A 21,270-nucleotide genomic window follows, 5' to 3' on the forward strand; every position below is an offset into this window, starting at 1 on the left:
ACAGCAAACACATTAACGGTGGCAAGGTCACATAGCATGAGAGAAGACCCAGCATCTGCACTTCTCAAAGACATGATGAAATCCTCTCACAAACCTTCTAGGTGGATTTGATGAGGGTAAATGAGTGCCCTAGTTAACTATAAATTAACTGTAAGTACCCTGCTTAGCTATGACCCTTTATTTGTCTTAATAAATTGCTCCAATTAATTATGCCATTTTGGGTGCCAGTGAGTAATCTGCAGCGTATTTTCCTTAGACTGAACAAGTACCTTATAATTACTACTAACCCACCTGATGGCAATGTTGTGGTCTCCTTCTGATGCCAGTACCTATGCTATGGCTAGTTGGTAATGGTAGTGGCATGACTTCACCACAAAATGGCATCTTTGCAGCACTTATTTACTGTTGTGGATCTTCTTTAATCCTCCTCCTCTTAAATTCAGACTTTCTGGCTGTCTGTGCTTCTGCAGTCCCAGAAGTCTGCAGGAAAATAACAGCTGGTGCCTATCAGAGGTAAATGCCCTTTAAGTTTGACCCAAAAGCCACATGAACGTATGTTTTATTTAGAGATACCTAAATTTGTATATTGACCCAATGTACTCTTAGTGCAAGGATGTCAGCAGCGTTTATAAAGATTCCTGGCAAATAGCTGTTGACTTTTCACCCTTGAAACTGTGTGAGATTAGTGCATGTGGTGGTCCAATGCCAGCTTAAATATAGCTGGGTTTTCTTGTTATGTTGTGTAGCTCTGGCTTACAAACCCTTGGGTGGCTGCAGTTATCATGGTATAAAAGTACTTTAACAGCTGAACAATTCATTTTATCACTCATGTTGTAACAAAAGATGCTGCTCCTCTGAAGGGGATTTATCTCTCCGGCCACACCACCAATCTCCCTCTGGCCTGTGGGGTGCACAGAAGATCTCAGTAGCACTGAGGGATGCAGAGGTCAACACGTGGCAGAAGACACCAATGGAGATCTCCCTTTTTGGGCTGAAACACCCAAGGTGTTTCATCCTTCAGCGCAGGGAGGAGGATCACCTCTCTTCTGCTTTGTGGTGGAGAAAGCTTGTTGCCATCACTGGCCTCTCATGCCAAGGATGCTCCATGGAGGCTCCACTGGAACCCACCTTGACCCCAGGGGAAAGGAGCAAAGCAAAAATAAGTCTTTCTGAGGAAGGCTAAAACTGACCAACAAATGGTGTTTTTGAGGTACTGAAACTATTATTTTGGGTGGAATTCAGTGAAATAGGTGAGCTCAAAAATATTATGTGAAAACATGAAATTTAAGTAATGCCATGTTCTGCTTCAGAAAATACCAGCATGCTTTCTCTAAAGAAAAATATTTCAAGCAACATATTTAGTGATTGAGAAGCCATAAACCAAGTAAATCTGCAGGAACAGCAAGTGGCAGTGCCCACTCGCATGGTCCCCACGGGGGCTGCACTCCCAGGATGGCCATGGAGCTGAGCAGTGTTGGCTCCTCACAGGTGCTTCCCATGCAGTATTAATCCTAAAGTCAGCCACAGCATTTAAATAAAACTGCTCATCACTGCAGCAAAGCAGCAGCTAGTCTGGATCTGGTTATAAAATAGATGTATTTTAAGAGCACTGTCCTACTTTGTTCTGACCAGGGAAGAGATTAGGAGCAGACCTGTAACCAGACATCACTCGTGCTTCGTGATATCCTTTCTTTAGGAACAGTTCTTAGTTTTGCATTATTTCTTTATGAGTGCAGTAAAAAATGCTCTAGAGAGGGTCTCATGATTTGCAACCTGAATAGTCAGAGCTGACACAAAAAGGTGAGCTTCAGACCAGTTTACAGCAATGACAGAAAACATATTGCACCTCTGTTTAGTTTTGATGATGTCTACTGTGTTCAAAGACATGGGAAAAAATGAAACATCAACAAAAAAAACACAAAGGGAACAGGGGTGGAAAAAAAATCTCTTTCAAGTAGTATGAACCTGGGATCAGCTGACTTACAGAAGCCCTAAATTTGATCCAAAGAATCAAACTGCAAGAAATGTGTCAAAATTAATTAAACAGGCCCTCTGAAGTGGTGGAGCATGGCAGAATGAACTTGTTGATGATGGACTGAAAACAAGGTGATTTTGTTGCCTGAGTTTTCTTTCTGCTCAAGTGAGAAACAGGAATGCTGCATTGCCGGGGGATCACACCTGCGGGGCTGTGGTGTAGCGGCTGAGCCCGGGGAAATCCTGGCCACCCCATGCCTGATGGAAAATCCAAAGCTTGCGGCATTTTCCAAAGAGGCTGAAGGAATGAAAACAAAACATGCCATTTTCTCAGCAGCAGAAGGTGCTTAATTGTGCTGCGAGGTCTGAAGTGGAGGTAAGCAAGCAAAGGTACATACATATATATATATATAAATTAATATATATTAATTCCATAATTAAATATAGACAGGAATGCCACTCATTTTTTTCTTTTATGGTGAATTCTCTGCCCCACAGTTTCAGATGGGTATCCAGGAATGCATACACCTCTGGAAAGTCCCCAGAAAGCACTGCTGTCAGCTGTCAACAATTTTTATGTAGTTCACTTGGCCAGACACCTCACATGAGGACTGTGGGAGCAGGATGCCCCTGTAGAGGAAGTACCCAAACTTTTCACATGGCACGCACCTGCTGCTGCCCACTTTCTCATGCCAACCCCAGAGAAACTTCAGCTGGTAAAATGTTCTGAGCATAATTAGCAAAGGCAAAAGAGCACTTTTAGGGGGAATGGATTTGTTGAAGTATAATGGGAAGATTATCTGGACATGGTTGTGGGCAACTGGCTCTAGGTGGCCTTGCTTCTGCAGAGCAAGGGTGGTCTTGCTTGGACAAGATGACCTCCAACCTCACGTCCCTGTCAACCTGAACCATGCTGGGATTAACTCAAGAACAGCTTCGTATTTCTGGGAATGATGCTCCAGCAAAAGTCTTTTTAAGACAAAGGGAGTGGTGTTAGGAGAGGGGAGCTGGGAGGGAGAAGACTCCTCTGGTTAGGACACAGGGACTCAGAAGAAGTAGGTTTAGCATCTAGTTCTACAGATGTCTAAATGTAACCTTGAGACAAGCACTTACTCCCCGAGTGACCTGTAAGAATTGCAGATCAAATTATGTCTTTTTCATCCAACCTTCTGCCTCATCTGTTTAGGTTGTAAACTCTTCTAGGGGGGCAACTGCACAGGGGTCATGGTCTCAGCAAGGGGACCTCACCACTACTAGAATACAAATAACCTTGGAAAGGTGATTCTGTGACTGTCTGAATTCCCTTTCCTGTCGTTTTGGTTGCAAAGTGCTAGCACCGTGCATTAGAAGATTTTCAGGCTATTGTGCTTTTATTTTGGACTCAGACCTAGATCTTATCATGTGAAAATGCCGCAGCTAATGCATAGTAGGATGTGATATCCTCCGTTTTGCACCTCTGTATCATTAGCTGGAGGAAAAAGGGAAAAGGGGAAAGAAAAAAAAATCCACCTTTGTGTAACTAAAAACCTCTCAGTGGGATTTGTTTAGTGTGAAAGAATGATTAGTAATTTTTAGTGATTAGCAATTTTCTCCCTCAGGTGGCTTTTCTGCATTCCCGTAGAGCTCACGTACACAACAGACCTGCCAAAAGGGAAGAAAAAGCTGAAACAGAAAACACCACACAGCAGTGAAAACTCTAGCGGGCATTTATAACAGATTTATTTTACTATTTTTAAACAACAGGTCTAATCAACAGAAGGAATATAATCCTCATTTCTAAATCACTCTATTTGTGCAAAATTTCTCCTATGGACCTCCAGATCCCACACTGGTGATATAATCAATCCAAGAAGCACAAATATATGTCTATATAGATACATATATTTATGCTTTCCCCTCTTCCTTGTGTTGTTTAGAACTGAGCAGAGATGAAAGAGACCCCTCAGTTATGCCTTTTTTTTTTTTTTTTCCCCCGTGACATGCTGAGGAAATTGTACTCTGGTGTCTAGTAGAACTGGTTTTCTCTGCCCCATTGTACAACAAAAAGTGATTATTTTTAATGTGGGTTAGAAGGAAGCTTCCCCCCCCCCCCTCCTTTTCCCTTTTCCAATTGATTATGCTGCAGAAGGGATCTTGCTCTACTTCATGAGGAACGTGGGGCCAGATTCACCCAGGGGTAACTCACTGAAGACAGTAGAGGTGCATCAGGGATGGATTTGACCCATGATCTGTTATTTTTTCCCTTAACTGCAGCTTGCTTGAAAAACCTCAGTCATTACACCTGGTTAGACTAGAGACTTGACAACCTGTGTGGCCTCAGCATTTCCTTTTATAAACCAGCCCGTCTCATATAAAGAAATCCAAGACGAGATGAACACAGCTGCCTAGTTTGATGGCAAACACACACTTTGCCCAGCTCCGGGCTGTGTCTAACCCTTTCCAAGAACTGGGAAAATATTCTCAGCTTAAAATATCCCATTTAATGCTGACTTTAGAACATGAACAAGAATTTTCACCATGTTTGCAGTGGGGAAAGGTGCTGGAATGAAACCATTGGAGACTGAAGTCCCACACGTACAGAAGAGGTGTCACCTCCCCCTGGTTGCCTTATTAATGTGCTACACTGGTAGCTTGCCTCTGGAAACAGGAGGGCAGATTAGTGTCTACACCCAGACAGCCTTAAACCAGTAAAGTCAGCAGCAGTGGTGGGTTTTCACATGGCTGTTTCATCTGGGAGCATCCTGAGATCTACGTTCCGGAGGTGCCATTGAATGACCTTCTGGCCATTCCCCTCTCCTACGTTGTAATAATGAAGGAGCATAAATGATACAAGCAGACACCCATGGTCATCTCTGCAGCCCCTGTGAAAGGAGCATGGCAAGCTTTTGCCAGGGTGAGACACAAACATGGTGAAACCCAGCTGGGAGTTGAGTTGTGGAGGCTGAAACATCTCCTGGGGAAGGGTGAGAAAGCAGAATCAATTCTGGCAGCTGGGCTGTGAATCAGCGTGGACTGGAGCATCTTGGAAAAGAGAGTGGGATGGCTGGACACAGTAAAATGACCAGTCCTGATGGAGACCTTCATTTCCCTGGTGAGCTGGTACAGAAACTCTGAGCTACCTCTTCAGAAGGGGGAGAGTCAGAGGGCAGGGAGTAAATCTGAAGTGAAAGCATTCCTTCAGCTCTTTACCAGATATCATCCCATTGAAGGTATGAGCTGCTGTGGAGCTGGACGTGATGTAGATGATAGTAGAGGTGATGTAGAGATAAAAAGTTTATCTCATAGCACTGCTGGAAAATCTGAATGGGCAGCAAAGAAAGCCCAAGAAACATGGCGTCTTTTGTAGTTCCTTCCAGACTACTTCTAGGACTTCAAATTTTTTGAAGTCCTCCAGAATCATGCAACTCAATGCTCTAAGCTGAATCATCATGAGAAATGACGATTCTGATGAAAAAAGCTTCACACATGCTGAGAAGCAGATTGAAACAGGGAAACTCAGAAACATGTTTTTTGGTTTGTTTTCTGTTCTGCTGTTTCGCTTTTGAGTTAGAGGAAATGATTAGCTCTTGCATTTCCCCAGTGCCCAGGAATGTGACTACTTAGGGGCTGAAGCCACCATGAAGGATGGGATGCAGATAGCTTGTAAGTCTTGTGTTTCACTTTTCCCTTGTGCTGACCTTTTAAAAGAATAAAATATTATCTCTTATTACAGCAGTAGCTGCCACATTTTCAATATTCAGGCAGAAGATGCAAGTTTACAACCTTTATCATTCACCCAGACAGCCAGGGGGATGGATGTTAACATGATCATACTCTTACAACCTTTCTTTGCTGCCAGAGGTCTCTCAGCTACCTGAGTGATGCAATTTTCCTTTTTGGCAGCATTGTTTTTCCGCACAGTTGTCATCTCTGCCATTTGGACCTGTTTACATACGCATATGCCAAAGGGGGCTTAGGAGTGCTCATGTGTGTCGCTGTTGCAGAGGGAAGGGTATATGGTAGGCAGCAGTTTCCCTCTCAGAGTTAGGCAGGCTGCCCACCAAACCCCCTCTTTACACAGTACCTGTGTCCCCGGGGAAACTGGCAGGCCACCCTGGGCTCGGCATGATACCATCATCACACACAGATCCGGCAGCAAGCGCAGCCAGAGGCCAAGCAGGAGCATCCAACGGGCCTGGTCGTGGCAGAGATCTGGGCTGGGAATGTGAAGATGTTTGGGCTGTCCTTACACGTTGTTACAGAGCTATGCCAGCCCTTCTCAGACTTCAAACTAGATGTTCTTGGCTGAAGGAACTATGATTTCCTGGTGGAACAAGAGTTTCTTTTTTGATTATTGTTAAAAATAAAGGCCAGGTTTTACTATGAGCATTTTCACAAAGTAAAAGAGGATTCCATAGAATAAGTGATTTTCTATTTGATTAATACTAGAGTTAGGGGATATTTACAGGGGAGGAGGTCTCTTTTGATGAGAGCAACATTTTCCAGGTGCTATTTCTATTTCTTCTTTTCTTCACCTATTCCCAGGAGTGGGATTTTTGATCCATTCAGGCTTTTTTGCTCACTTTTGTTTGCACTAGTAATTCATGTTGGAAGACTGACCTCACATGCTGCTTTTACGTTTCATAGTATTACTGAACTCAACAGGCTTCCTCTCCATTTACACTTTAATGAGCAAAAGAATTAGTATTGCTTTCTCTTTGAGAAGGGAAAATGAAAAATATCTGATTTAGTAATTATTTGACTATCTGAGGGAGGATAGCTAAGAAAAGAGCCCAGATATCCCCAGAATAAAAGCATAGTGGAAAGTGAGTGTAGAGCTTATATTGACAGAGAAGTAAACTGAGGCACAGAATAATCAAAGGGATATGCCCATACCAGCCAATGTCCACAGCGAAGACCATTAGAGGATGGTGCCTTCCACTGATTCAGTCAGTGGGAACTGGTCCAAGAAGACTAGTACAAAAAGGAAAACTGAAATAGTTTGAAGGGAGACTGCATCTAACAGAGTAAATACAGTTATGCCAGTGTTTGTTTTGGAAACAGAATGTATACTCAGGTGAGAAAGTGTCCCAACTTGCAGCATATTTGAGCTTGCCTGCATACAGAGCTCCCTGGCCTTTTCACAGTAATCGCTTTCACCCTTTTGGAGAAGAATGACAGAATATTCATTTCATACTTGACAAAAATGAAGAAAACAGGCCAAATACAAACTTAGCAGAACAACCTGCCATAAAAATCAATCAATATTTTTTCTTTTTATTTGGAAGGTAATTAAGTGCTAGAGTTCAGATTTCCTCAGCTATGAAAATTAGATAGTTATCATTTTGACTACAATTCTAACATGTCTTATACATTCTTCAAAGTGTTCTGGCTAATTGCTTTAACCAAATCCATGTCAATGTAAGACCTGGGTATAAATGTTGGACTACAGCTGCCTGCTCTGGGTGACAGCAGCAGAGAGCCTCTCAAAAAACATCCTGTCCAAACAGCCCAGAGCTTACGAGCTCCCTGCTCCCACTGACAGGGTCCTCGCTGCCTCCCCTGCCCCTCACTGCTATGCCCTTGCTGCCCCAGCAAGAGGAACTATAGGGGCAGCAGCTATAATAAGGAGTAAGGAAAGAAGCAGGGGCACTCAAGGGATTTTCAGAAAAGCCAAATGCAGTTGTGACTATACAGTTAAGACAACCTTGCTCCCGGAATCTGCTCACAAACTGCAGTGAAAGCTTTACAGAAGTGGAAGGATGGGGTAGAGAAAGGGCATCACAAACCCTTCTCTTTCTACCCACCCTGCACTCACCTTGACTCCAGATGAGGGATCCTCATAGCAAACTAATTGGAAAGCATAAACCTAAGTAATGTAAAGTGGGCGTCAGAATATCCAGTCTCCAGTTTGTAGCAGCATATCCTTCCAGGGTATTTTACCCTTGACTGAGACTATCACGCCCTGAATTTCCAAACAGTTACTTCCTATTCAAGAAGGCTCTTCTAGCCTTATCATATTTCCTGCTTCTTTTAGGTAGCATTTCTCATAGATATCTACCATCACATCCCTGTAGTTATCATCCTTCCTTCCCAGGATGAAATTTTTCCATGGAGCATATACTTTCCCCCCAAGAACTGAGATGCTCCCTTCCAAATCTCTCATCCCAAGCACTTCGTGAGTTTTTATTTTCACTGCTGAGGAACCTTGTCTGATTATACAACAAAGCCACCTACTGATGTTCTCTTGTTTTCTGTGCTTGGAGACAGGCAGCTAAGGGTGCAGGAGACTACTGTGGAACTCACTACACCTTCACATATCCATGAAATAAGAAATTCACGTTGTTCTGCCTTAACCTTTCACTATTCAGGCACTGAGCTGGAGAATCTGTTCTTGCCTTTTGTATCCACCAACGTGACGGGATCCATGCCCGTGCACATCACCTATATATACCAGCCTGCTGCTGCCCACCACATTATGCGTATTTAGTTTTGCAGTGTTTTGGGAACAATCCCAATTCTCAGTACAGGGCCTTTGCCAATTTGAAATTTTATATATTTTGAAATTCTGGGAAAAAAATGGAAAAAGCACGCAGACAAACTTCTTCCACAGTTTGGAAAAGTTGATGACATCCATCCACTAGGTGACACTGTTTACCTGCAGATCTTGCTCAATTTGTGTGAAAACCCACAAATCTTTCAAAAGTAGCATACAATATGTTTTGCTATTAAAGAAAAAGGAGAGTGGTTGCAAAGGAGAAGGAAAATGGGCTGTCAGTGAGGTACAATTAAGGGCAAACCTACAGTTATGAGGCTTTATGGTCTGGTTTCAAACTATTTACTAAAATGAATTTTAAAAGCCGCTTTTTATCAGGCCCACTTCAATGCCTTAGGAAATTGTTTTATTTAAAGAAAAAAAAAAAAGGCAGGCACTCACCGTTAGCACAAATCTCAGGCTGGCTCAGATTTGGTCTTGGAGACAAGCATGAAGAGAATTGCGTGGTAACAGAGCCAGGGTAGGAGAAAGAAGAATTTCTGCAATCTCATTTGAGGGGAACTTGTAGAAAGCTGTTTTCCAGTCTTGAAAAGATTTCAGAATTTCTCATTTCTCCCTCAGTCTTAAATAGGACCAGAAATGGTAATCTCAATTTCTGAAACCAGTAATCTGAAAGAAACAAAAATTGATTAGAGCCTTCTTGGATCTTAATGAAGCATTTCTGAATTATTTCATGTTTAAATATTAATTTTCCTTAGTATATTTTTTCCTATAGAATCACATGCTTTTATTTGAAAAAGAATATCTTTCATTATAAAATGCTGACTAAGTCAAGATGGTTTAAACTGAAAATGAGATATGCCAAAACCAAGAGTTTCCCTCAAGATGTATTAGTTTTTAATTAATATTTTCAAATTAGAAAAATGTTTAATTGGAAAATTCTTATACAAATCTGCTTCCATGTGCTGCTCAGGGAGGACTCTATGCAGAAACGATGGGGTTGGCAATGGTATTAGGGAAATCTAATTTAATATCTGTTGGGATCAGGAACTCACACTTCTGAGGAAACTGGGCGCGCCTGAATCAGGCACGCATTTTGGAAAAACTTCGGAGAAGTCCATTTTCTTTCTTCTCTGCTACTGACAGGCCAAAAGAAACACCTCTCATCTAAAGCCCTTAAGCCAGTCTTTCAGAAATATTTACCTCCCACACTGCGAGGAGAACTATAAGGGAGTGCTGGGTGCTTGGGATCTCAAGCAAGATGCTGGGCACGTTCAGAGACCAGGGAGGGTTTCACAGGGATGTACCAACCCAATACTCTCCTACTGTGAGTCAGCCTTTTTTTTTTTTTTTTTTTTTTTTTTTTTTTTTTTTTTTTGTAGCCACAGCCCATAAGAAGCTTACAGCCCAGTTCATGTTTAAACACAGCCAAGTTTTTTCAGAGATCACCTTTAATTCCAAGTAGAAACCAACCGTCTAGCCACATTCAGATATTTGGCTATGGCTCCAACTACTGTCATTAAATGGTTTTGAGGAACATTTCTGTATGATATTTCTCATATCTGCATGCAAAGATCTCTATCATTTGGGCTATCAGTCATTTACCTCCTTGGTTCTGAAATAAATGGCTAGCTAAATTAAAGCTGAGACTTTATTTCCTGAAGGCCTCTTCCCCAGCTGCTGTCATTAGATCTTGCAGCCCCAAAACCCAAGGCACCCAGCCTTGGCTCACATTAATGAAGCAATATATCAAGAGTGCAAACCCAGCTTCCCACATCACCTCTGACGTATGCTGGTCCCTATTGCAGCCAGCAGACTGTCCACAGACTTAACCAAAGCAAAGTTCCTCCTGCCTCCTCCTGAGAAGGCACTGGGCTCTCTTTTCTAATTGCTCATACTGTAGTCTGTGTTTTCTAGATGTCTGGAGATTCATGGATTAATTCTAATAGTGCACAAGTAGAGAACAGCAAGCCATTGCCCACAGGTTTGAGGTTATTAAGCAGGATGGCCCTACGCCAAATGGGGAATCTCTAGGAATTTACAAATCCCAAATCCTGCTCATTATTACCAGGAACCTTCAGTTCACCAGCAGCACTGATGGAGCAAGAGGCAAGCCTTGTGTCAAAGCTCCTGTGATCAGAGCACAGGAAACAGGAGGACAAGAGAGGCTCAGTGATGCTCTGGGGATTGCTGTCCCTGAGCCAGGAGCCCACATCTGTGGTGGGGTGAGCAAGGCCCTCTTGCCAGACAGGCACACCAAAGTACCACTGCTGCTTGGGCAATCCCTAGCCTGGCCTGTGTTTGAGACGCTGCCTTTTTTAAAATCCACAAAGCATAATTGATAATTATATGAAAAGCCCTGGGGGTTGGACAAGATAATAGCAGTTTTACAAGAGCCTAGAAGACACTGGAAACTTTTATGGTATTTTTGATGTAAAATTATTATTTTTACCTGCTGTTCAGAGCACACAGTAGCTGCTGGCATGGGTTCAATGGCTAGGTGGATGACGTTTTTACATTTCTGAAGTGGTTTTTGGGCCCAGCTCTTGCACAGATCGTGAGAAGAGGAAGACGAATGGGGGCTATGTCAAGAACAGTGGAGCCCCTGTTTTGTTTTCCAGTGTGGACAAAACCAAATTTTGTTTAGGCTGTATCCTCCAAACAACTACACCTCTATTCACGGAAAGCAACTGTCACTCTTCCTGAATTGTTTGTCAAGTGTGGGGAAATGCCCAAGGAAGGCATTGAAGTTGGAGGCCCTCGTCTAAGAAGACACAGAGTAAACCAGCACAGCAGGAGCTTCTCCCACCAACAGTCCCAACTCAGAATACATCATGTGTTTCAGCCCTGGTTGGGGTTTTCCTCAGTCTTGAGTATTACAGACAGCAAATATTTCAAACAATGTGACAGTTTTGTGAGACAAGCTGGAAAAAAGAGAAAAAGGATCTAGCTCCCCAGAGAGCTGAGTCTAACAGACTCGTTGCATTGGTGACACGATCCAGATTTGAGACTGCACCTCCAAAGGCAAAGGGCAGGAGCTAGTTTGTTTAATTTTGAATATTTGCATATCTCTTTCTCTCACTGCATTGATATCAGATCTGCAACAATCTATTAAAGCTTTCATTTGAATAGCCATTATATGCCTGAGAATAGAGACTGGGCTCCTTGGGGGCGCTTAGGAATAAACAAATCATTTGTGGCACATGTGTTGTTCAAGCTTCAAGCAAGGTAAATGGAAAATACAGATTATGGTGCCTCAAGTCCTCTCCATTTTCCCCTCTTGTCAAACATTCCCAGATTCTTCAAAAGGAGAATCTAGCCATATTATTAGCAATAAAATGGCTTATAGCTGAAATTTTGAAAAGGTTTAACAATGTTCTTTGCAGGAATTGTGTTTCTCATTACATAAATCTCCAGGCTCTCAGGCAAACCACCACCACAGCAAGCCATTATGTCCTGCTGTGGCGGTGTCTCCACTTAGAAAAGATAAAGATTCAGGGCTTTTTGACTTTCTTGTTTTCCATTCTCATTCCTTTTAAAGAAAAAAAATCCCACAACAAGCCAAACAGTATATTCACCATTGAAAAGTCCCCGCAGGTTCATCTGCACTGGACAGATTCACTCCTCATTTACACCAGTGACCCATGAACAGTCAGGGGTGGGATGGAGAGAGGACATGGATGGATGGACAGCAGGACACAGAGGTCACAGACTACCATTGGCACAGGTGCAGGCTCCCCACCCTGATGGTGCTGGGAGGGAGATGAGGGGAGACGTACTCCAAAAAACAACTCACTGTTTAATGGCAAAGCCAAGAGGAACCTCCCTCCCCTCCACTGTGCCGCACCCTCAGAGCAACATAAAACCTGAAATTGCCACTTAACTTAAGCCAAAGTGATTCTGCCAACTCTTGTGGCCTTTCCCAGCCTGTTCCCTGAGAAGGATGTGACCCACAGGCTTTATCCCTGCTTTTGCCACATTTTGACCTGGCACCTAGCTTCTACACGCAGATTCCTGAACCTGAGATGTGCCTGGTCAGAGGTAGTGTGGGTATCCTTGTCCATCTGCTGATGTGTCTTGGAAAACAAGTACTAAGAATAAAGCAAAATAAGATAAAATGAAATCCCAGCAATGAGATACTGGAGCTGATGCAACTAAATTTTTAAATCTTCTGTTGAAAAATATACTGTCAATTGCCAGGCAAATTTCTCAGGTTGATATGGCAACTGAAAACACTGGAAACCAAAAAGCTGAGCAAATGTTCTTAAAGGAGAAAAATAGTCTTGCTCCTGATCAGCAGGGATTTCCATGCTCCATTCCTCAGCCTGTCTTTTTTTAAAATTTATAACCTACAGGAACAACAGCGTCACAAGATGATGCTGATTTGCTTTCTGTCATTAGAGGCTGTTTCTTGGAGGCTGCAGTAACACTTCGGGCTTCTGCGTGATGGATCTATAGTCACAGCTTAGCTCTTAGCCCCTCTTCAGCAGTGGCATCCACCTGCTGGGCAAAGACCTGCTGTCTTTGGCCCAATGCATCGCCGCTCCCAAGGGAAATAACACTTTGGGCAGCAAGACCCTGTGACTTAACTCCAGCAAAGTACTTAAGCATGTGCTTCACCGTAGGTACACAAGAAGAGCCACCAAAGAAACAATATTACTCTTTCATTTAATACAAACAATATGTGGAAGGTAATGTGGGAGGAAAGATGGAACTCCTGTTCCTCTGTATCGTGGTTGTATCACTTCCATCAGTTACAGTCTCAGCAGAAAGCTAGTAATGTCCCAAGGTCCTGATCTCTCCTGAGCACATCCTGTAGTGGGGCTCAGTGGGAACAGGTCAGCAGCCCACATGAAGAGATCAGCTCAAACTGGGCAGGAGAGCCACCAGCTGGCAGGTTCGCTAGGAACAAAGGAATTAATGACCCGTAGGTGTCCAAAGAGCAGCTACAGAAAGAACATAAACAGTATTTGCCTGGTTTATGCACTGCCTCTCCCCCATGCCCAGCCAATTTAGTATTAAACAGGAAAGTAAAATAGTCATTAAGTACCCAAGACTGCCACTTGGTAAGGAGAACTAAACAGGACATTCACAATCTTATGCCAGCATCTTAGTCCAGAAAGATTTAAAGAGTGGAGTAGGGATGAGAGGAAAAAAGGAGATTGAAGGCAGCACTTCCACATAACTTGAGAGCTGAACTTGCAGCTCTGACAGCTGGAACAAAAATAAGGGACCCCAAGATAAAAACAGCTGAGATGACTCATCTGAAGTCATCCATCTTTTAAGCTAGACCAGGACTATACTTTAATACTTCAGCAATATATCTTCCATTTCTAACCGTTTGCTTTCAACCTCACTTGCTCAATAAATAATCTTTAATGTACCTATAAAGGTAAAGTGACCTTTTCTGGATATACTTTAGAAGAAAAGCAGTGGGTGCAGCTGCTACAGATGCTGGGCAAAGGAAAATTGTGCTTGTCTTGAAACACTATGGGCTGTGACAGGGGCTGTTGCCTGCCTCGTGCTAAATATTGGGACAGGCAGAAGGAGGCACCTGCCTTGCGAAGTGCAGATAGATGGCTGTGTCCTCTACAGCAGCTCTGGGCAAAGCCTGAAGAATTCCACATCTGCAATTATCAGTGTCCTGGGACAGGATGCTGCTCGCTGTGACAATGCCAGCAAAGACAATGGTGGTGCTGAACACCTGCCAGGAGCCTTGCTTTCTGCAAGGACACCTACACAAGAGGACAAACCCTCCTTCCTCCTTTGCTCCTTTCCTTTGCAAATCCGAAGGCATTTGTTTATCTTGATGGTGCCTCTCAGGTCCAACTGACCATGTCTTCTTACACCAGAGTCCCATGGATCAGAGCAAAATAATATTTCTACTGTCAAAAGGGACAAGAGAACTTTAAAAAAAAAATCTCAGAAAAACAGAAGGGGCCATCAGCTCTTATTTTATATTTATTTTTCCTTTAAACAAAGGGTTGCTATTCTTTCCTCTCCTCACAACGAAGTTAATAGATTTATTCATCAAGTTTTCCAAATTTAGACATCAAACTGATGTTTTTCTCCCACTGCTAATTTTATTCTTAGCAGCACTTACATAAAGGCAAGTATTGCAATATGACAAAAATGCAAACCTCCTCTGACCTGGAACGTACCAGCAGGTAAAGTACAGGGGAAAGTACAGGCAACTTCTCCATCAGGCTCTCCAAAACAGCAAGTCCTAAAATAGATTTTTTTTTTTTTTAAAGCTGTTTTCTCTGAAGATCTAGATATGCCTTTGTACCCTTGCCCTGGCCTTCTGGCTTGTGCCCTGCCACTAACACAGTGTCTCTGGACATTGCAGAGACACAGCAGCCCTGCCCACTTCTCCAGCCCCGCTGAGCACAGCATGCACTCAGTGGCTGGTGGCAAGGACAGGCACACAGCTGAGGCGCTGTGCCTCATGTGGCTCTTCTGGCAGAGGGGGCAAGGCTACAAGAAGTGCTCCATTCAGGGACTTTGTTCCTTCCCACTTTCCCCATTTCCCAAACCAGTGTCAGAGAAAAAGACGCTGCCTGACTTTTCCACCTGCAGGCTCTCTGCTAAAGAGCCAAAGGTGCACCCGTATCTGTGCTCCTGAGGAGAAACCACGGGGCTAAATTCAAGATTCAGCGTAGAAAGACAACAAGCAGAAGCCAACATCAAACTACTTTAAACACAGCTGAGCACACAGAATGTTCTTACATGTAATTACCACTGAAGGAAGGCAACTGTGGGGGTGCTGCTGCTGGTGATGGCAAACCCTCTCCACGAGGTTCATTTGTACAACAGCACCTGTTACTGCACACCCTCCCCATGGCATCCTGAGGCTCTGACTGGCAAAACAAAACCCAGCCCCCAGTGAATGCTGCAGGTTTCCACCAGATTTTGCAAGGCCTGAGTCCCACACATTCCCATTGGCCCCGGTCGTGCCTCATTAGTTTGGCTTAATCAAGTGACGAGCATCGCTCAAGGCTGGGGAACTGCTCTAGTCAATGGGGTCTATTCTACACTGGATAGACACATGTCACCCCCATTAGCATCAACGAGAGTTACAAATGCACGGCAGAGAAAGGCCCCAATGTGTCCAACACACATTAGGAAGGAACAGAGGGGCCAGTTCAGCCCCAGGGTAAGAGCCTGCAGCTCAGTCCTGCCTTGCAGCAGTGCCGGAATTCAGCTCAGCTTCAACCTGGCCCAATGGGATCATCACCAAAACCAAAAACGAACAAACAAACAAACAAACAAACAACAGTGTGACTTGGGAGGGAGCTGAGTCCTGTGTGAAAAAACAAAAACAAAAACAAAAACAAAACACAAAACAGCTAGCAAACAGGCCAAGGATGGTTATGTTTGCAGCAGACAGGTATCCAAACAGCATCTTGCCCCTGCCGCAGGCATCCCATGTTGATGGGTGCTGGGGCTGCAGCCTTTGGGCAAGGGAAATGTCTGCCTCTGTGGTACTTTTGTGGTGGGCAAAAAAAAACAAAACAAAACAAAAACAACAACAAAAATAATCTTTAGGGTATTCTGCAGGGCAGTCTTCCACACGTCTTTAAAAAGAAAAGGGGGACAGCCTAGGAAATGGCCAAAAGGAACAGGGTGTGTGTCAACAGCGAGTGAGAGAGAGGGGACACCAGACCCTGTCCTTAGCTGAAAAAAGGGCAATTCCTCACCAAAATCAGCCCGCCTCTGCTGAGGAGCTGGCTTCATACAAGTTACATCTGAGCCCAAATAGTGGACTGGATCTTTGAGTTCTCGGTTTGGGGAAGTTTTCTTTTTTTAAGAAAAGAAAACCTTCCTTTTTCTTTTTTCTTTTTTCTTTTTTCTTTTTTCTTTTTTCTTTTTTCTTTTTTCTTTTTTCTTTTTTCTTTTTTCTTTTTTCTTTTTTCTTTTTCTTTTCTCTTCTCTCTTTCAAGATGCTACTCATTGTCCTTGAAATTAAAAATCAAATTTTCATCAATGTTTTGAAAAACATATTTCTTTAAATATTATCCCATGAATATTATATTCTTTAAATATATATCATCTGTGTGTTCATACTCTGAGAAAAGTGCCCTGTGAGCCTGGAGCATGTCACGTCACATATTTCAATGGTGTGCATATCAGAAATGTCAGGTAGTTACAGCAAAGAGTTTTTAAACATTTGCTTTTCAATTTGTGCTTAAATGAGGCTCTATCAGTATTGAATGCCAGACCATAAATATTATTATTAGACATTTGGGTCATATTTGTCCCTTGTGACGCTGTTTCATGTGTTGTTGTATTACCTAGACACAAGGCATTGGCCTTTCTGCATCTACACCTTTCCCATGGAAATTTCCCCCAGAACTTCAGTGATGTTGGGCTTGACTTACCTTCTATGAAACAAGAATCTAGCCCAAATTATGCAGCTCTATCAGACTGCAGGTATTGCACTGGTACTCTGGAGTTAATAGCCATAACGTATATCCCAACAAATTGTCTTTAGCTTTCTCCATATGTTAATACCCTCTAATCCTGTTATCAGTATAGGCAGTTAGACAAACAGTATGATAATAAAGCAGCATTTATAATACATGTCCCTTCAGTACTAGATTAACTACGAGATTTCCCAAGCACCTAGGGATTTGATTTACCTACTGTGTGCAAATCGCCAGTAAAAAGAGAGTATTCAGGAAAAGATATTTGCTCCCACGCTGTATTGTTTACCATCTGCTTTCCCCTTGATCTGTATGTGTGTCTGATCTGTGTAATTTATTTATTCTAGCCCATGGTGATCATTTAATGTAGGGTCTAGAGACCCAGGATATTATCAGCTCACTGAAAGAGTTTTCTGTGAGCACCAGACATGGTCCTTCGTGGCTCCCAAGTGCTGCCCCCTTCATCACAACCAGGAATTTAAGAAGCTACAAGAAGGAAAAATGAAGAAGCTTTTTTTTTTTTTTTCCATATGGCTGCTACAGGTGCTTACTTCATTCTGGATAAAAACACCCCCCTTCCCCCGCAACCCACCACCATCTTTTATTTCTCATTTTTTATTTTTTTTAATTCCTCTCAACGTGTCGTAGCTTTATATGAGGCTAATGGAGCAAGGCAATGCTCAAACGTCAAATTAAACTGCACAGCTCTGTAATCACTCAGACTGACATGGCATAAAAGGATAATTAGTAGTTCATTACATGGAACATTGTTTGTTCAGCTAAATTGATTTCTCTCAGCTGCCCATGTTTTCTGTTTACTTAGTGAGTGCTCCACTGCACATTCTTATTTGTGAACTAGGAAATCCCTTCCCCTGAACTTTTTTTCCTCTAATCAGCATTGAATTTTTAAATATAGTTTGCCTGAGGTAGATGAACCTCCAAAATTACAGACAGGTGCATGGCAACAATGGCCCGTGTGGAGTGATACGTGGTACAAAACAAGCTGTGGTTAAGGAGACCTAACCCAGTATCTCAAGAAGGGCCAGGAGCACTCATCTGCTTTGTACATAGAAATTCCTAGCCTGGTTGTTTGCTTTTCAACTTACAGTGAACTTGCCTTTCTCTTATAGTGAAGTAAAAGAAAAAAAAAAAAAAAAAGAAAAAAAAAAAAGCAGGGCTATAATCCTTCGGTGCCAGGAGCAGAGGGTCTGCAACAAAGTCTTCACAGCGCTTCCCTTTTTGCTCACTGGAATCCCAAGAAAAAAAAAGAATCTTGCTGTTTTAAACTTGCTTTTCTTTCTGCTTTCAATCAGTGTTGAGGCACAACTACCCAACTTCAGGTGTTTCTAAACTAGGTGCCTCACAAACACCTCTCAACTCAACCGAATTTCGAAATCCTGGCCGTAGCTACAGGTAAACGTGTTGGAGTTACCAACTCCCACGGCTGTAATGTCAGTTTAAAGACCTAACTTCTGGAGTCATTTTGATTACATTTCAAAAACTGTTCTCGTTTAGGAAGAAAATGTGATACCTCAGGAGTCAGAACACAAGAAAAAAAACAGGTCACCAAATTATTTTCTGAACCTCTTTGAAACCTTTTAGTTGAGCGCTGCCTGCAGCATCCCAGACTGCCACCAAACCCCCACTGCACCCCTTTCCTTGCAGACACTACATTTTTGGTACTGGCATGTTTGTGCTGGAAGCCACTGTTGTTTCAGCTTGATCTCAAAGTCTACACCATTCTGTACAGTGCCCCTTCAAGAAAACTGGTGCTTACTTCCTCTAAATTGCAGTGACATTTATGGGCAGGCTCCTACCCCTGACAGCAATATCAAACTCAAATATTCCCACGCCCTGCTGCTTGTTCTGGCCTCCATCCCCCTTCAGATGTGTTGCCACAACATTGGGAAGTGGATCACAGAGCTGATGCAGTTGAAAAAAAATTCTTTTGTACCACGTTATTTTCCAGGAAGATCAGATGCTCCAGCCAACTCACAACATGGACCTGCAGACAGCTGTTTCCCCAGTACCACAAGGGGACAGGAGGGTGCAGCCAGTATGAACCAGTGGGTGGGAACTGTTTGGGTTCACAACACAGTGAGAGAACCAGCTCAAAGCTGTGGGCAGATCAACCTCTGGTAACACTTCCACCCCAGCTTTATTCACCACCTCCATGGAGCCTAAGGCAGTGCCATGATCCGTAGCTCATCCTAACCAGTCATGGTAAAAAGCAAAGCTATTTTAGTACCATATAAATCCCTCCAGATATTTTTATTTTTATTTTTTATTTTTTATTTTTCCCATTTTTTGTCAGTCACACGGCAGGGATCCCATTCATTATGTCCACACCAGGAGTTATTTTCTTCTTTTTTTTTTTAAGCACTATCTTTTTCTACCTGTTGATAACTGCCCCCAGAATCCTTTGATTCATCCCCATCACCTAAATGCAGGTCACCTTTAAACGTCAATTTTTCCCAATGTGATCAAGCCAATTCTACCCACGCATCATGAAGGTAAGAGGGGCTCCCTTTAGGGAGTTCCCTGGGGACTCTGGAGCCATTTTGGTGACAGTATACCCACTCCATCAGCAGCAAAATGAGGTATTCTTGCACATCGGACAACTCATGGCAATATGAACCCCCATCTCCTTTGGACACGTTCCCCTGAGCACCTACTTCTTTGCTTGCTCAGGTAGGGCAGGCTTGCACTTATTCTCCCAACAAACCAGTCTGCACAGGGCCATGCCATTGGTGCACACAAGCTTGGGCCTGCCTGGCACTGTGGGACAGGAGCACCATGCTTGCTCCAGCTACCCAGTGAGCTCCCTCTCCATATATGCAGGTCTGGGGAACCAGTGCATGGAGACATGTTCTCTCCTGCTAGGGCTGGGCAAGCAGCTCATTACCCAGTTTAGCTGCTGAACCAAAACCTGCTTGGAAAAAGAGCTGAACAAAGACAACATAGTCCTCTCTTCTTGACACAGTAAAAAAATAAGAGGTAATTTGAGTAATTGTAAGAAAAAAGAAGCTGAAGGATAAACCTTGAAATATCTCATCTGTGGTCTCTTCCTTCAATAACCAGCCTAGTGACAAAGCCTACACCAAAGGCATCAGCGATTTCACTCCAATTCTTTCCTTTGCTGAAACTATTTGAAAAAATGACTTGACAAATTTGTTTCCCATCTGTGATTACCTTTGGTGTGATGGAAACCTCATTTTTGGAATGAGGAAACTATTTACTAAAAGAAAATAGGTCCAGAGTGAATCCTGACCATAAATACAAGCATCATCAACAACACTCCATTCGAGTCACAGTGGCAGTGCTCAAAGATCCCTTTCAGTGGCACCTCCTGAGCAATGATCTAATTCCTGTAAAGGAAATGGAGGCTTTGTCTGCAGTACCTCATCACCTTTTCAAGACACTATAATATTTGTGCTATTGCCATCCCTAGCAGCACTGAGAGATGTCTTACTGAGGGGATGTTTTTTATGATGTTATTTTATTTTGGGCCCTGCTCTGTTCCTGCTCCAAGCTGCCCTGAGCAGATCCAGCAGCCTCTTACACAAACTATCATGGCCTGAACTAATTCACCTTGCTCCCCATGGTTTGCTACTTCTGCTGCACTCATGAAACTCCTTGACTAGTGCTGGCTGATGCAGGGACTGGATGAATCACTGCCTCAACCAAAGTGCAGGCTTCCTGAGATGGTTTTGCTACTCCGCAGCTATGTGCACAGCTCTGCACCAGATCATTTTGACGGAAACCATGGAAAAACTGTTGTCTCTCTGCCTGTATTGGTATTTCCTTGATTCTCTGTTTCAATCATGCTGCTATGGAGCTCCTCTCTGCTACAGGCCAGTTGTCAGAAACACAGATTTGGAAGATGGTCAGGTTCTGTTTCTGCTGCAGACCAACACGAGCTCACACAGCTAAAATCCATGGCAAAGTGCTCAATCTCTGAACAGGTTTCAGTCATTCCTATATTTTCTTTGCTGGAAAACTCCTGCAGCATATAGCTGTTATGCTATCTGTCCCTGGACAATTTGATCACAGCAATTAAGTGCCTACAAATCATTTGTTTGATCCAAGATACATCTTAAAAGGGAGTTTCCATAGATTGTTCCTGGCATTTAAGACAAAGTTACCAGTCATAATGAAAGCCAAACTAATCATTAGCTCATCTGCTATCTCAGCTATCCAGACTCGCTTTTGTTCTAAGGGTCCAAATTTCCAACTATTTGGACAGTTGCACCTTCCTTCGTAACTGTCTCTATTTGAGGGCAATGAGGTCATTTGGTTTTGGACATCTCATTGCACAGGCTTCTTAATAAGTCTGGTCTAGCAATAGCTCTGCTTGAGCCAGTATCCACTGTCCCCACGCATTTCCCACATCTT

At 43.1% G+C, this 21,270-nt stretch overlaps 1 protein-coding gene and 1 long non-coding RNA gene across 4 annotated transcripts in view; one reads left to right on the forward strand and one right to left on the reverse strand.

Annotated features, from left to right (window-relative positions):
- The first annotated feature begins 441 nt into the window (after positions 1–441).
- On the forward strand, positions 442–1,965 carry LOC311441204. Its single transcript, XR_014695845.1, has 2 exons — positions 442–513; positions 844–1,965. It is a non-coding gene; the product is annotated as an uncharacterized lncRNA (long non-coding RNA).
- A 3,836-nt stretch (positions 1,966–5,801) lies between these two features.
- LOC311441202 (uncharacterized protein) overlaps positions 5,802–21,270 on the reverse strand; it is a 320,517-nt gene continuing 305,048 nt past the window's right edge. Inside the window, exons 8-10 of one of the 3 annotated variants that reach the window (XM_084528985.1) lie at positions 8,891–9,118; positions 7,772–7,822; positions 5,802–6,277 (exon numbers count right to left, since the gene is read on the reverse strand). The gene's annotated coding sequence lies outside the window, so the exon portion shown is untranslated. Of the gene's footprint in view, positions 6,278–6,858; positions 6,928–7,080; positions 7,115–7,771; positions 7,823–8,890; positions 9,119–21,270 lie in introns of those variants that run through there. The other 2 variants (XM_084528986.1, XM_084528984.1) reach the window with 2 other exon arrangements.

The sequence above is a fragment of the Aythya ferina genome (assembly GCF_964211825.1).
Source record: "Aythya ferina genome assembly, chromosome: 9".
In the NCBI taxonomy this organism is placed as follows: Eukaryota; Metazoa; Chordata; class Aves; order Anseriformes; family Anatidae; genus Aythya; species Aythya ferina.